Here is a 16,846-nt window from a genome sequence, read left to right on the forward strand (position 1 = left end):
GAGGGGACGCTTTATCGGGCTTTTGTTTCAAAGCATATGTGAGAGGCTTATGGTCCGTGAACACTGAACGGTCTGCCTTCTAGGGAGAAGCGGAAGTATTTGATGCTCAAGTACACAGCGAACAGTTCACCATCGTAGGTACTGTAGTTCCGTTGAGCGGGGTTCAACTGCCTAGAGAAGAAGCATCAACAAAAACGGCTAGTGGTGCATCTTGCAGAGGAAATACCAAGAGTGTAGCGTCGGACAGTTGTTGACGGGATTTGTCAGACCACACGATCTCTCGTGTGTCCTTAGTTTTGGGGCCAGACAAGTACGCGTTAAAAACGGACTGGTGATGGGCGGCCTTGGGCAGGAAACGACGGTAGAAGTTTAGCATGCCGAAGGACCTCCTCAACTCCTTCACTGTCTTTGGACGCGGGAAGCTTGTTATCGCTTGCACCTTGTCTGGGTCGGGCTGTATTCCTTCAGGGGAAATGAAGTGGCCGAGGAATCTCACCTGTTTTTGAAGAAATTTACATTTCTCAACGTCTAGGACTAAACCGGCCTCAAGGAGACGTTGAAAAATGCACTCGAGATGGGCCAAGTGCTCAGACTCAGTGGACGAAGCGACCAAAACATCATCCAAATATACGAAACAGAAGTCGAGGTTTCGCAGGACCGAGTGGATGAACCTTTAAAAGGTTTGCACCGCATTGCACAATCCGAAAGTCATCCGGGTGAACTCGAAGAGTCCAAAGGGTGTGCATATTGCCGTCTTTGGAATGTCTTCTGGAGCTACAGGGATCTGATGATAAGCCTTGGTTAGGTCCAAGGTCGAACAGATGCGGCAATTCGCGAGATGATGCGCAAAGTCGTGGATGAGTGGAATTGGATATCGGTCAGGAACAGTCTGCGCATTTAGCCTTCTGTAATCCCCACATGGGCGCCATTCGCCGTTTGGCTTAGGGACCATATGGGGAAGACCAACAGCTGTTTGAGGGCATGCAGATACCCTGTTGAACGAGTTGTTCAAACTCTTTCTGTGCAATAGCCAGTTTCTGGGATGGTAGAGGACGCACTTTCGAGAAAATCGGAGAACCAGTAGTGTTAATGTGGTGCTGCACATTGTGCTTCACTGGTTTTGAGAGACTACACTCGGTAGTAATCTGGCTGAACTTTTGGAATAGTGTCCGAACACGAGAGTCGGTGATGTCTTCCAAAAGAACGAAAAGGTTATTGTCAGTGTGAGATACCATTTGGCCCGACGAATTAAGGTTGGTCGTGGGGTGTATAAGGGACTTGGTTTGCAAGTCCACCAGCAACCAATAGTGACACAAGAAGTCTGAACATAATATGGGGAAGCTGATATCCGCCAGGATGAAACGCCACGAAAACGTCCTACGCAAGCCAAGACTCACGTCCACTTGCCTATACCCGTATGTGTTTATGCGGGTATTATGAAAATATGGGAGGCCTCAGGACTAACTTCAGGTTAGTCTTTAGTCCTTTAATCCAGAGCTGATGGGTATTTAGGTGGCGGGGTCACAGTTGCCATGAAACAGCATATTCCTGTTGTCTTTACTAACTTTTTAAGCATCCGGACCTATGAGGTAATCACGTGTTTTTAATCAGCTTTTCTAGTGAAGGAATTTTTTGAATGTTCTCTCAACTAAATATCCGGACCAGCTTTTCATCTCATGTGATGACTTCAATTCTCCCACTAAATTGAATGGTAGACATCTGCTGGTCTACCTATCCTCCTTGAAGGTGTCACTCCATTATTTCTAGTTATCATAACGCTCATGAATTTCTGCTCTTTCTTACAATTTAACGCCTATCATAACCATAGTAGCCGTCTCCCCGATGTAGTTTTTTCAGCTTTACTCACTATCGTTTCTTTTTAATTATTTTCTCCCAGTAACTCGTCTTATCTTAAATTAAGGTTGACTTCTATATTAATCAGTCCATCGCTAAGCCAATATATTCGAAATTCAAAGTCCACGGGACTGATGTGCTAGTCCTAAATAAGTTTCTTTTCTCGAATGAAATTTCGTCGTACCAACATGAGAGCCATAAGTTCGTTTATAAATAACTTTAATCATTAATTGCTCTCTCGGCAAAGGGGAATTTAAACCCTTCTGGTCTCACATCCAAACTTTCCGCTTTTCAATTACTCCGCCCATTCCAAATATACAATTTATAGATTACATTTCATTCTCCCTGTGATTCTGCATGTGAACTTTCCCGAAATTGCATCTCTTCTACTTTTGCATCTACCTCGCATCTCTCCTATCCCTTCTCCCACAAAGTCGATACTTTTTCACCCTATACCTCTTTCATTCCTTTTCTTAACCTGCTATTGTCGAATTTCTCATCGTGCAATGTAGTAATAGTTATTCTGGTCCTGACGGTCTATCTAACTTTCTTTTGAAAAAATGTAAACACCATATTTTTCTTCATTTTTTGTTAATTTTCAACGAAAATCAAGCTAAAGATACGTTTCCAGACAAGTGGAAGGGGGCACGTACATATCTTTACACAAAAAACGCGATGCCTCATTGGTTATTTCACCCGCTCCTGTTCTTTGCCTACAATTCTGGAGGAGTATGTTAAGGATTACTTTTCGTCTTGCTTCGGACATTTTACTGTGAAGGAGTAATATACGTTTCAAATGGGGCGCCGAACTGCAACTAACTCATTGCAGTTTATCAACTTTGTCGCAAAGTCTATGAATGAAAGAAAAGTCGTACATAAAATTTGCACTTCCAAAGCTTTTGTTCTCGTTGATCACACCTTGTTCCTCAAGAAATACGGTTTGTGTTACCTGTCATTATCTTTTCTATCCTAGTTAATTAGTTGTTAAGTTAGTTGATACCCTTCACGAGGTGCGTCTCAATTTCTTCTCCTCCCTCAAGGTTGGTTGGCTCATTTATATTCTTGTTCTTCAGTAACTATTCCTTCCTTATTTACTTGCCCTGTCTTCTCTATGAAGATAATTTGGAAATATTTTCTATTGTTGACTAGAACTTAATCGCCACGACAGTCTATTTCATTGGTGTGCATCGAATAAGTTGACGCTTAATGTTAGTAAATGTTTCTCGTTAATCTTTTTTCCCTGAAATATCCTTCCTGTTTGCTACTGAGATGGTCGTGCTCTTTCAGTCATCTTCTCTTATAAGGACCAAGCTTGCAGAAGATCTGGTTTCGTTCTTCATCCTCTTACCAGTTCAAGGATATTCATTCATCAGTCATTCTGCCATTCTGCAAAGCTAGGTGTTTAACCTCTGAGATTTTCCAGACCTTTTCGAGCTACCTCCACGGACCTCTTACGCTACTTTTACTCCCACATGCCAAGAATGCTACAAGATTACAACCGCTTGAAGCTTGGCCCATTGTTCTCGTCATTTGATACCTTTAAAGAAAACTATATATATTTATATCTGCTAGGGATTGGTTGATAGGAAAGAGTTCAATATTCACAATTAGTCAAAGATTCTTTTACTAGGTTTAGGAAATTTATATTTCCCAAGAAGAGTTTAGATATCCTTATATTCTCCCCAACCTATCTGGCTTTCAGTTGGGCCACTCAACTGCACAGGTGTCACTTCAAATGCAATATGAAGAAAAACCAATCTTTAGATACTTTTCTCAACTTGTGTATGACAGTCAATTCTAAAACTGAGTTCAATAACATTCCAACGGCTACAGCTTTTCCTGTCCATTAATCAGTATTTCTTATCTTGCCACAAATACGTGAAAGACGACACAAGCCTTTGAATGTAATGTCATGGAGAATACATGCTGCAGATACACATTGAAAAATATTTATCAATATTCAACCTATAGAACCAGTTCAACATATCGGAGCAAGTTTATAAGATACATTTTTCATTTATTCTTGGATTTCCATTATACAAATGAATGCTAACTGAAATAAAACCACACCGGCTTCTTCAAAGTGAGTAAATCCAGCCGGTGTCTGCGTGTGGAAATAATAAAAATTAAAATAAAAATCTAGATCAATGGAATAAGCCGTTCGTATCGGATTTAAATGAATTGATTTAATTTAACGAATACGGTCGTAGGATTAAACATGTTTTCGCTGCATCAGCTTAATGTTCTGTTTAACACTTCTTTACCCTCATGCATTTTCAAAATGATTCGATGGGACATTTTTAGTTCATTTTAGTATATCTTTACGGTGCACACCCTCGTGCCGTTTCTGTAAATTGTTATGGATCGCATTCTTAATTGAAAGTAAAATCGGTGTCACACCTCTGAAATGTTCTTTGTATTGACGTAATTCACACTACGTTAAGTATTCCACCCACGTTGGCCGGGGAAGATCTGGAGTGTTTGTGATGCAGTTCAGTTGCCCACACGTACGGAGTAGTTACAATAAATAGATTTAATGGAAGATAAAGAAAGATCAGTGAACCTTTTAAGGGTAATCCTAATTATCGTTTGACTTGGATACAAACTTTCTTTTGTTGTGGGTGAAAAGAATGAGTAATGAGGAACTTTGAAATTGCAACCTTGACGGTCGTTCATATTCCACATATTCCATTCATATCTAATAAATATTTCTTAATAGTTCCTTTTTGCTGCAATCTTTTCTCTCAACGGCCAATATTCTCCATATCTCTAAATTCTAAATTCTATGGTAACCTTATTACTTCAAAACAACAGGAAGGGCTGATTATGGGAGTTCCTGCGAGAATGTATGCCGCAGTAAAGAGAGATGTTCGAAAAGATACATTTCACTGAGCAAGGTCTAGTTATCTCTGGACGTAACATTAAGGTCTTTGAGGTGCAGCCCAGTATCATCAATAGGTAAATTATTATATTATTGTCAAAAAATCTTCCATCTAGAGAAATAGTTTCAATAATCGAAATACGGATTAGAACGTTTTTGATCGCCAAGGCAAGTTAAAGGCAGATCTGAACCTTGCTCTCGTTCTTTCTAAGTATAGAGATAATATGAGCAATCTTCAGTGTTCAGTATTCAATGGGTGTCCAGATTCAATGGTATTATAAATACGGAACTATTTATGATTGGGATACATTTTCGGAGAAGAAGAGATCTACGCCGGAAAACTTAATGTTCTAATGCAGTATTTGGGGGTAAAGTTGCATGATGTTTTTTACCTCGCACCCAGACCTCAGCCAAAAACAATCAGAAGATGGAACGATGGCTTTTCCACCTTTCTTTTTTTTTCAAAAAGAGAAGAGAAAATAAAACTAATTATTAACAGCGAAAGTCTGGACGCATGATAACAGTTTATTTTTTACCAAATTTATCTGTGATGCTCATAATATATATTGTTACAAAAACATAGGGCGAATTCGCATATTACCAAAACCTCCACTAATTTGTCCGATGAAGAAGAATTTTTACGAAAGGTAACCAGCAGGTTTAGCAAGGTCCTGTGATCACCAAGGTCTTCAGATGGGAACTTTTTTCCTAAAGGAGTTTCCAGACGTGAGCTTTTTTCTGAAGGAGTACCTCAAGAGTGAATTTTTCACCAGTAATCCGCAGTTAACTATGGAGTTGAAGTTAGAAATCTCTTGTAAAATTGATGATATACAACCAACCCCGCTGGTGATCTGCTTTTGAAGGTTTAGTCGGCTGGAAGTTTGTATTTTTTAGGTAGGGATGTGGTTTTTGGGGGGATATCTCTTCGTTTTTCAGTTTTGGCAAAAGACGGTGTTGTGGAATTTGTTAGCATTGGCGATGATACGACCAGAATACTTAATGTGTAAAGGGGGGGATGGTCCAGTTCGGAAAGTCTGTAGGGAAAAAACTTATGGTAGAATAAGAAAACGTGTCAAACCCTGCTCGGATGAAACTATGGCCTAGGCCTGGTTGTCAGTAAGCTTATCATTAAATCCCTCAGCATCGGCCCAAAACCGGATAATTGGAGTCCCTTATTAAAGCAGACCTAGACTGAGCACCCCGTTTCCAGTTTCGCCAAAACCATCTCAACAATATGCATTTGCAGGACGAAACTTTATAAAGCTTCAATATCATGAACCTTCCATCGAAGGGTAGGTAGATTAAGAGCGGGTACGACCTAAGGTAGGTTTCTGGGAAACACTTGAGGTTTGACTATGGTGATAGGATATTCGCAATTTAAAAAAAAATAAAAAAAATGCAGATAAGGATAAGTAAATTGAATTTGAAAAGCAGTATCTTGTATATCATTGAATGAAGAGTTTTCATAGTCAGGATGTTCTTTATTTTGCCACTTGGAGTATTTTATACAAATTTTGGTGAACCTTAGTAGGTTGGTAACTGTAGATCGTCGCTTGACACAGACGCCTTTCTTTTTACGACGAGTTATCCAAAGTCCGAATCAATCGCTTATTGACACTTCTTTTAAGGACTTCGAAATAGAAATAGGGAAGAGAGATGAAGCGGTACTTTTCAGTCAAGGAGGTGTTTTTTGTTTATTTATAATATAGCATAGAAACTGGTTTTCAAACAAGCTTTTGTTGAGAATCGGAAAAAATAGACAGAGCTCTCCAGTTCTCATCAGAACCCGACTCAACCCTGGCATCGAGACTTTAAATACTGTACTCAACTGACAAAGAGGTAAGAAGAAGAATAGGGGTTGGGAAGTTACCATCTAGCGAGTGGTAAGAATTCCGAAAGCTTTGAAAATATATTAAAGAAAATTATTAGCTCAATAAGTCACATAATGAGGAAGAACTGGTCATGGTGTCATCGTGTCATCAAATCCATTGGTAATATAGGACGGATTGGACAAAATTGTGAGAGAGGGTTGTTGATGGTAGTCAAACAAGTTTCAACTGACTCACTGTTTTCAATTCAAAAATTTCTCACTCCAGACTAGGAGGATCTGTTGACCAAATTTTAACAGACCATTAACAATTTTGGGGAGAGTTTTCCTGAATTTCGGCGTTGAATCTGGTTAGACTCCTTAGGCATGATGAAGGATGAACATTGGGCGTTTTTTGATGTACTACCCGATTAATTTAGAGGAGGACGTTGGGCTACGGTCTTTGAACCTACTTTGTTTTTTTCGGAGGGTGCTGCATACCATGAATGCTGATAAATATCACTAGAAACTGTTCCTAGTTTGGTTCAAATTTAACATAGATGTTGTTGCTTATGAGAATGTGATCTACGAGGTGACCATAGCTCCATCAATTTAAAATAGAGAAAATAAGGCAGAAGATTTATGCTAGAGACAACGATGAACGCTGATCATCCATGTGGGCGCGTACATATTACCCTGAGCATGGTTTTTGAGTCGGTATAATCTTTTACCGACTAGACCTAGGAATAACTTAGAACTGACGAATTTTAGATTTGTATTCAGCCAAGCATAACTTCATAAGATTCAAATTAGTTTTCTTGAGCTATTGAGAAAGTATGTTTTTATTATGTATGCATCTTTTGAAGAAGTAGACCAATGAATGACTTGGCAAATCATGGAGAATGTATGGTTTATAATTTCCATTTATTATGAAAGCCTTCTTTACGCAATGAATTGGGATCCCGATTGACTTGAGATAGAATTAGCAGATGGCAGCATGATGTCCAGTCATAAGTCAGTCTCTATACCTGCTACGTTACTATGGTAAATGCTGGTGATTATGTTTCTACTCATACGAGTATGTGTCACATACGACTCTGCAAAAGGCTTCATGGAGCACAGTTTTCCGAATATTAAATTCATCTACGGTTTGTAGGTTGTCCTGCGCAATTATTTATATGCAATTTGTTAGTTGGAGGCGATAGATCGTTAAATTTCAGCGTAAGCTCAGCAGACTTTGTAACTAACGGTTACTGCATTTTTTGCTCTCCAGAAAACACGTGCATAACACATGGGGCATTAAGACTAACACACACATTGCACCGCGATTACTTTCAGAGGATACGTGTGAAAATTTCAAGGCATTCGGTTTAGTAATTCTCGAGATATTGAAGGCTAAGTGACGATAGATTTGTGTTTATTTAGATAATGGAAAAACCGGATTTCGCCTGTTAATCAAACATTGTTTTCTAATAGGAAAAAATACCGTTCAAACTGAAAAATGGTTAAAAAATGGTTAAAAGCATTGCCTGTAGAAAGCAACCATTTTCCGATGGTACGTGAACGTTAAACATGGTCGAGCGTCTATCGAAGAAGCAGGATGCCCAGGTCGTCTAAGTGAGGTGGCTGCATCCGAAAGCCTCCAAGATGTGTTAAAAATCGTTTTGTCCGACCGTAAAGCGTGGTTGGAGGATATAGGTATATAGGATCCTGAAGATATCAAAGGACATTGTGTCCGAAATTGTGCATGGCAAATTGGGTATGAAAACATTTTGTTCCAAGGGGGTGTCTCGTTTGCTCACAGTGGGGCAAAAAAAAACAGCGAATTTATTATTCAGAGTGATTTTTGGCGCTGTTTATGTGGGACAGAAAGGATTTTTTCCATCGATACATAACAGTGGATGAAACATGGATTCATCATTATACTTCGGAGCCAAAAGGAGCGTCAGCCAAATGAAGACGAAAGGGCGAAGGACAGACGATCAACAGCGATCGATTGGTTAACGCAATTAAGTAGAAAAGGCTTCAAAAGGCAAAGAAAAAACTAGATTTGACCCCATTTGACTTCCACTTCTTCGCAGATGTCAAAAGGAAGCTCCAGGCAAAGAGACTCGGCTACGATGGTTAAATTATAGCGGCAACTGAGGCCTATTTTCAGACTAAGAGCACAGTGTTTTGAAAGAAAGGCATCGAAAGTTTAGAAAAACGCTGGAATGATTGTATCGCTATGGAAGGCAACTATCTTGATCAATAAAGTCGGATTCTGCAAAAAAATGGGTTTTTATTGGTTAGCCTCGGGACTTAATAACCCATGTGCTATCTTCCTACGAGAGTGTCTTCACTGTTGCTTGACTTGCGGGGCAGAGAAACTTGCATCTCCCCGAAAAGGCAAGGAATATCATGTACGAGATACCATTTTTTTGGAAAAAATCAGAGGCCTTCCTTTTTGATGAAGAAATTGATTTTGAAGGACTAATGTATTCTTGAGAAATTCCGAAAAAGATACTCTAGAGAGAGTTATTTCAATGTCATTCACAACAGTTTCATCGAGGCTCAATATACATATATATATGGAATAAAGAAGACCATCTTGAGGTTTAAAGAAGACATTATCGTTCGAAGATGGTGTCTTTTCTAAATTTCAAGATGATCCTAGCGACACTTGCAAAAGAACTTCTGGTAAACTGAGCAAATGGGAAATCAAAACAAGGAGAAAATTATGTATGGGATAGAATTATACGTGCTCAGGTCTACCTTGGCCGTTCCAATTGATGTTAACAAAATTGTGTTGTGTGGACACCATTGAGGAAATTTTCAACGGGGCATTTTTCTGATCAGAAGAAAGAAGTTGACGTGTCTGTCTCGCTGAGATCTTTGGGGATCCTGATCCTGACTTCGACAATTCAGCAGCCATTTGGATATAAGATAGGCCTTGCCCAGTCAGCTCAGCACCCGCGGTGAAGGGAAGCGTGTGGGCCCCAGAGTTCCCGTTTAGATTTGACTAGGCCTCATATATTTCATTTTTATTTGTCAGTGTTTTTAACATATTAATTGCATGTGGGATGCTCTACGACAGGATCCGGGCAACTTGAAAATAAACATACAAAGCATAAATCTATTCTAATCAAACCAAATCTCCGCCTATTCATTTTCTTTGCTTCATAATTAGAAAACTACTCTCTACCTTAACCAGATGGTTCTTACTCATTTTACAGCTTAATCACTTCCTGATTTCATGCATTCACTTCTAAATTCTAAATACCTGATACCTACCACCTATACAATTTCTTTCGTAAGCAACCTTGTGATTCGTCCCACGCAGTTTTCGTTTTGAAACATTGTAAACATATCAACATAATACGCCAATTAAACATATGCCTCACCGACTGTTTTTGTATCTAAATACGGCGGTTAAGTGGTCCAGTATACTTTTCCGTTGTCCGTTGGTAAGTCGGTTAAATCTCCACGTATGTGTATAACATATGTAATAATTCAATTTCTCTAATGAAAAAATCCACCACATTAGAATTCGTAAATGTTGCTGAGCTGGTCCAACAGGAATTCCAGTCAAGTTTGTTTGACGGGTTGAAGAACGGCCGGTCTTTTACAGGTCGTTACTTTTTCCGCCACCACTTGCTAGCCAGAGGAATTCAAATTTAATAAGATGAAACCTTTTCGGTGCAATTATACTGAATAAAAAATATTTTTGCTTTTGTGAAAATTACAGTAACGAGTCATGGTTGGTTGAAGTTCGCTTGCGATTTAATGGGGATAATAAGCTGAAAAACGGTTTAATGGATTTTGCGCAATTTATTCAAAATTTGCAAATTCGAAATTCATGTAAAATATGATTTGTTGGTTTTAACGAATTGCAGCATCATGTAATTGTTGTACTGCAGGCTTTGCAATAGAATCGGTCAAGGACTTCTTAAAAACTCACTAACGGAAGTTAGGTCAACCTACGATTTCCGTTCAATTTCTGCTGGCTTAGTATCTTTTCCGCCCCAGTTACAATCTCATGTGAACGCCCAGGGGAAAGTTTTTGTAATATTTCGCGCATTCGATGCTTCATTCTCACTGACCGCGAAGCACCTCTATCATTGAAACATCTTTGATACCTCCGACGAAACCAATGATACCTAATGGAGCGCAACATATTGTTTTCGCGATGACTCTCAATACTACTAAAAAGAATCAAACTTTTTCGGCTCGCAATCGAATGAGGTGCAAAAAGTACCCACTTATTATTAGCTTTGAGTACTTATACCGGTCTCCGGACTTGTTTTTGTCCAAGACCTCATAATGGAACTGGTCTCACCAAGAAGACTGCATACCTATGACATGTAGGTATTCTCTCTAGTTGGATCTTTCTTTGGTGTTTGGTTGAACATTAAGAAGGTCAACGCAGTTGCCTGATTGACTGATTGCTCCAAGTAAGATATGTGTGCGCTTCGGTTGATATCCCAATGAATGATGCCGATATTGATGATGATGATTCGTTGGGTTTTAATGAGATTGTCAGAAAAACCACACACACTAAAGTCTGGAGAAATTAAAGTTAAAACCTGAAGGGAAAGACAGCATATGGCTATCATAAAAGTGCGTAATGATGGCAATGAAATGCCATATTTTATTCGGAAAAACGCACATACTTGGATGTGTACCGTACATTCAGATTGAGGAAATTTCTCCTTTAGATTCAGAAGGCATTTTTTTGTCAAATGTTTGATTATGGCTTACCGAAACGTAAAAAGACCGTTATTTTTATATTCAAACATGTGGAAGCTCAAATCGTTTTGGTGAATGACTTTTCAGTACGCTTTGAGATTGCTGCTTCTGCAAGCGGCGCTAAATAGTGATTCTTCTAGTAGAGATGTAGGCAGGGGTTCAATTTATTGCGGAGGAAAAATTCTTGGAATGGGTGGCATTAGTCACTGTAACTGGAAGACTCAACATTTTTAATTGGAAACACATTTGGTTCTATATTAAATCGTTAAGAAGAATGTGTTTATTGGACCCTTTGTTGTGGCTGCGAATGAATAGGTTTTTTCTTAAGAGTTCATACATATGTATATCAAAATGACGAAGAGTAGAGTCCTCAGACTTTGGCAGATTTGCATTAACGACACTTATGTATAGGCATTAAAGGGAATTTATCAGAGTATTTATCTTATAAACTTCTATATTTCTAGTACATTTATTATATTTACTAGTGGGAAAATTCAACGTAGACTTCTAAGCGATATACACTTGAAGGGTTGTAGGGCTTAAATTGAAATCGTTGAAGTGCTTAGCTATGAAGATGTTCGCCCGTGTTAATTGATCATAATTGGTGGATTCTACATAATAACTCTCATTGTGATGTTGCTCAATTAGCTAGTCTAGTCTATGAGATTTCAATCAGAAGGTTTCGATGCCTAATTTATGTCACCTTTTCTTAAAATAATGACTGCAAATTTTTCCGTATCAAAAGCTATGCCCCGTATACATATAATAATATTCAATTGAGGTAAAAAAAATGATAATCACCCCACAGTATAACATTGTGAGAGTAGTTAAAAGATCGTCTTCAGCTCATTTTTGCCAGTCAAGAGGGCAAAGCTCTACTTCACTGCAAAAATTGGTACATACATAGTAACTGTGTAGATTCGACCGTATCTAAATGGTATAATTGTCAAGCGGTATTCAGTTTCGTGCCAAAGTTATCTTGATATGCAAACTGCTTAGCTCGCGAAATACGTATGTACATGCATGAAAATGTGTGTAAGAACAGAAAACGCTTTTTGTTTTCATCATTGAAAACTATAAGCATCAGAGATCAAAAATACCCCCTGATGTTCTACTGATCAATGCAAATATGCATCAAAAAATAACGCGATAAACAGTCTGACTGAGAACCTTGGTTTCATTGGTACCAGAGCCATTGTGCTAAGGTCCAAACCTCAGTGAAAGAGCAGCTTCATGTCACCAGCGTAGTCAAGATGCATGAGGAAAGATAAAATGGTATTTGGCTTTAGATTTTCCCAGATAATCGGAAAATTTATTTGGAATTTCATAGATTCTCATTTCATTAAAACTACAAAACAATTAAATCCAGGCTTGGAACCAATAGGAATACCTCGTTTTTGATATCTTTGCACTTGTTCCACTCGCAGCATCAACTGATTTCTTGATTTTGAAACTGAAACATAGTCTCGTCAATAATAAATAAGGAAAATATGTAGATGGCTGATATTCAAAAAGAAGTGACCATAATATCATCATCATTATCTGGCGTCCTGGCCTACGCCATCGTTCTGTCTAAGGCAGGGTCTGGCATGTCTTCTTTTTCTACTATTGATTTTGTCCTTGTAGGCTTTCCGGGCTCATACAGATAAAGTGACCCGCTCCCCGGAACCTATTGAGCCGGATTTTGTCCACAATCACATGGTCATGATACTACTCATAGATTTCGTCGTTATATAGGCTATGAAATTGTCCACCCTTTTGTAGGCGGCTAAAAATGCTTCGGAAGATTCTTCTCTCAAACCTGGCCAAGAATTCGCATTTTTCTTGCTAAGAACCCAAGTCTCCGAGGAATACATACATTGTGATTTTCGACGCTAGATAGGAGAAATTGTCAACAATCAAGTTGTAGTCTCCTATCTTTGTTGTCGTTATTAGACCAGTACTATTTGATTTTGCGGCCTCTTTAGTTTTTGGTGGCGATGTTGCAGATAAGTCGATGAACCGCTTGGTGTAATTGGTCACTTCCATATTTAACCAGCTCGGCTGTAACTTCATCGATTTGTTTCTTCCATGGTTGGCGTCTTCATCTAGTGAGAGCTCCAACTCGCCGATATTCTGGTTGTTGTGAAATTCATTAAAATACTCGACCCATCGCTCCAATATGCCCATTCGACTGGAAATCAGATTTCCCTCTTTGTATCGGCAGGATGAGCATCGAGATATATAACGCCTGCTGAACTTGTTGGTAAAACTTCCACACTTGCTGCGAGTGTTTCCTGCACTTTTCGAGCTCACAGAGCTGTTGATTCTTCTAGATTTCCTTTTTCTGCCTTTGAAATCGCTTCTTCTCTCGACGAAGTTCGTGATGGATCTCCGCTGCTCCGATTTTCTTTTGCGACTAGGGCTAAGTATGTTTGTGGCCATATCAGTAGTGAAGTTGTTCTGAAAATCATTTGGCGATGATTCATCCCTAGGACCCCTGTCGACTGCGGTTGTTGCGGCATCAATTTCCCCCTTATAGGCATTATGAAGGGCTAAGTTGTGGGTGACGTCAGTGTTCAGTCTCACCTGATTGCCAAAGAGAATACTAAGTTCTGCTGTTATTTGAACGTGGAGCACCATGTCAACGAGATAGTGATACGAGTCTATATTGACCTCCTATATGTTCTGACATTCATTAAGGTTGGGAGGTCGCGGCGTTCAATTAACAATTTGGACAAATTGGTTGAGGCTCACGTTTGTTTTTGGACCACTTTCTGCGAAATCATTATGATTGGTATTTTTATTTAAGCCATGGGGCCTCAATTCAGACTATCCTTTCTTGGCTATGATTTTGATATCATACCTGGGACATGCTTCAGGAATCAAAGTTCACATCAAACAATGACTTCAAGGAGACAAGTCTAAATTCAAGCAGATTCGTGTCTTTTCATTTGAAAAATACGAGGTGGAGGGGGTATGATATAACCCGAGTATTCAAAAAAACTTTCAGATGTTTTGGTGAGTGAATTTCAAGAGTAGTGTTACGAACTTTGCATTAACTATCGGGAAAGCAACAGGACATATCGTCAGGTCCACAGAGCTCTTGAAAGCGAAAAACTGGGACCAAACACTCTGGCTCAATGAACTTTTCAAACTGGTTATTGAGGAAGGTGGCACACCATAGTTCCATATGGAAAAAAAAGCTAGTTCAACACAATGTTCAAATTACCGTTCATTTCGGTTGCTGTCCCATATCACCAAGATTTTTGAACGCATTTTTGACAACCGTATTCAGCAACACGTTTAAATAACCGTGAATTAAGCCAGGTTTGTCACGAACTGCGATACTGCTGACGCAATACGCGTTACGCGGTTTGTTATCGACACTGTCACACGGGACATTCAACAACCAACGCTCTGCTCTATACACTGCTTTATGCAGATGATGCTTTCCTTGCGTCTAATAGCAAAGCATATCTCGAGCAACTTGTCCAAAAATGGAATGATCGCCTCATGCAACACGATCTCAGATTGCATCTGAATAACACAGAATTTTTGACGATCGATTTTTCGAGTTTCGAGAATTTTTCAAAATTTAAATATTAAAAGGAAAGCATTCTAGATAATATCTACGAAGTGTGATAGAAACTAGTGAGACGACATTTTATTTTTATCAAAAAATATAATATTTATGGTAAATAAATCAATATTAGCGCCGGTTCCTTCAAGGTAATTCTTCTCGTTTCTCTCTCATTTGTACTAGAGCTTTTTCCAATCTTGGAAAAACTTCTGATTAGCACTTGTTGGTACAGCCTTGAACTGTGATGTTGTTTTTGGCCAAAAAATTATCGTGATGTAAAATTCATGAATGGTTTTCTACATTACGGCCATTTTTTTCTTATCGATTCACGGGAACGGTGCATAGCTTCTAAATAATACTCTTTATTGATCGTACCTCTATGACTGAGTGGCTAGCGATGAAGCCAAAAGAGAAAGCTGCAAACGGTTATAATCACGTAACAAGAGGCCCGCAAATGGAACCTCAAAAACATAAGGTTTCAGGAATTAAAACTCAACACGGTCTCCGTGGCTTCTAGTAATTTTTTATTCGACATATACACCTAGCATTAAAGAAGGAAACAAGTTGTTCCCGAAATATCGATATATACCGAATAAAAAACTACTACTAGCGAAGGAGACGATGTTGAGATTTATTTTGCTAAAAATACCGTGAACACGCATTGATTATACATTAAGGTTGCAAATATTGTATGGTGTACCATGGTATTGAATTTCGGACGCCACAGAGATGTCAAGCCGTTGAAAAGGACACATACGCCAGTCAAGGATATTCGAGATTGTAGAGATGTCAGATTAACGAAAAACAGACGATCAGGATAAGCCGAGTAAGGAAAGTTCTTCTTAAAGGTTAGGAATAATCAAGTAAATCTCCTTTGCACACATTCAAGTACAAGGCAATCACAATTATGGTAAGGGGACCACCCTACGGCATATTCAAGCAAAGAAATTAGAAAGGATGACTGAGGGATGGATATCCATGAATTGGTAGACGGAACGAAGGAAAAGCCGGACATCCTGGAATTGCGACTAATCATATCGACACAATGAAAATTAAATCGGAGTTTGCTGCCAAAAGCCACACCCAGATCCTTGTAAGAGGCAATAACTGTAACAGGTTGATCATAGAAAAATAGAGACGATATGCAACTCCTGAAGAAGACACAATTTTCTCTACCATATAAGTAAGATCGCAATCAGGAGAGAATAATCGTTGGAACTCCCTACAATCGGAGATTTGTGAATAGCAAGGAGTGGTCAATAGTATCGAAAGCTTTGGGAAAGTCAGTACAAATTGTATATGCAAACGTTTCTTGTATTCAGAGATTTTGCAAAGAAGTTGGTGAAATTCAACAAATTGATAACAGTCCATACTACTCCTTCACAATGAGGTGGCCGAAGTGAGACGAAAGGTAGTCTTTTACGTACCTTTCAAAAATTTCGAAGAAGGAGGAAAGGTTGGTATAAAGCGGTAATTTTCGGCCAGGGTAATATCACCTCTTTTTGTGTAAGAGGATGATACAAACTTCCCGCCTTCCACATATCCAGAAAAACACCTGCGGACAAAATCTTGTTATAAATGATAGTAAAGGAAAGGGAGATGTTCCCTTTACATTTTTTTAGAAGAGATTCATAATACCACCAGAACCGCAACCGGCGCTAACGTCAACATTATGAAGAAGGAATTCGACAATCGAAGGATTCAGAAAAGGTAAAATGAATCCCGCAAAAACTCACAAGCTGAATTAGGAGAATAAGAATTTTATATTATCAACATTAATTATTTTATATTAATTAATTAATTAAGTGCGACGCTGAATGTGGCAATCCTATCGAAAATTTACCGGGTGAGTTTGTCGTTGAAAATCTTTGTTGAAAACGCCGGAAGGCTAAAATGCGTTAGCTGTCCTTTCAAAAACTTCGATGCTGAGTCAAAAGAGGGGTCCATGGACCAAATAAAAAGTCTGATTAAGGTGCACTTCAATTGGTCCAGCCGCTAGTGGAGGCGGACTTGG

The 16,846-nt window shown here is 38.9% G+C and overlaps 1 protein-coding gene across 2 annotated transcripts in view; it reads left to right on the plus strand.

Moving 5' to 3' along the window:
• The window catches only part of LOC119655546, a 111,904-nt gene that overhangs the window by 17,973 nt on the left and 77,085 nt on the right, over positions 1 to 16,846 (plus strand). The window lies entirely within an intron of this gene.

This window comes from Hermetia illucens, chromosome 4, assembly GCF_905115235.1.
Source record: "Hermetia illucens chromosome 4, iHerIll2.2.curated.20191125, whole genome shotgun sequence".
NCBI lineage: Eukaryota > Metazoa > Arthropoda > Insecta > Diptera > Stratiomyidae > Hermetia > Hermetia illucens.